Raw genomic sequence first — 733 nt, 5'->3', positions numbered from 1 at the left:
GGCTTTTCTGTAGTGTAGTGGTTATCACGTTCGCCTCACACGCGAAAGGTCCCCGGTTCGAAACCGGGCAGAAACACCTAAATTCTAACCCTTTTTGGTTCTTTTTTCTTTCCCCGTTATGCGGTTGGTGTTTCTGGGAGAGGAGGGGGGGAAAAAAAGCGTCTGAAGAAGGGCGAAAATGGGAAATGGAGCAATAAAAATGGGGAAAAAGGGGATTAAAAAAGATTTATGCTGATTTCTTCTGAAATTGTGGAACTAGATCCCCCCAAAATCCACAGCCCAGGGTTTCTGTAGTGTAGTGGTTATCACGTTCGCCTCACACGCGAAAGGTCCCCGGTTCGAAACCGGGCAGAAACACCCGAATTTTAACCATTTTTGGTTATTTTTGGGTTTGTTTTAGTTTTTTTTTCTTTCTTTATCTCGTGGTTGGTCGCTCTTGGAAGAGGAGGGAGGAAAACGGCGTCAAAACAAGGACAAAAAAAGGGGAAATGGAGGCGGGGAGGATCAGTGGGGACTGAGAAAACGGAATTTAAACATTTATTGTGAATTTGTGGAACTAAATCCCCCCAAAAAGACCCTCCCGGGTTTCTGTAGTGCGGCGGTTATCGGGTTTGCCTCACACGTGAAAGGGCCGTGGTTTGAAACACTTCTTATTTTCCTTTTTTCCCCCCTTTTAACCTTTTTTTTGGCCTTTTTTAGGCTTTTTTTGCCCCCACCGGAGCCGTTTCCTCCT

The 733-nt window shown here is 45.6% G+C and overlaps 2 non-coding genes across 2 annotated transcripts; both read left to right on the top strand.

Annotated features, from left to right (window-relative positions):
- Positions 1-3: 3 nt before the first annotated feature.
- TRNAV-CAC lies at positions 4-76 on the top strand. The gene has a single exon. It is a non-coding gene; the product is annotated as a tRNA-Val (tRNA).
- Positions 77-284: 208 nt separating this feature from the next.
- Positions 285-357, top strand: TRNAV-CAC. The gene has a single exon. It is a non-coding gene; the product is annotated as a tRNA-Val (tRNA).
- Positions 358-733: the final 376 nt, after the last annotated feature.

The sequence above is a fragment of the Merops nubicus genome, unplaced genomic scaffold, assembly GCF_000691845.1.
Source record: "Merops nubicus isolate BGI_N331 unplaced genomic scaffold, ASM69184v1 scaffold32985, whole genome shotgun sequence".
Lineage (NCBI taxonomy): Eukaryota > Metazoa > Chordata > Aves > Coraciiformes > Meropidae > Merops > Merops nubicus.
The sequence above is the reverse complement of the archived record's forward strand: the minus strand, read 5'-3'. Positions and strand labels throughout refer to the sequence as shown.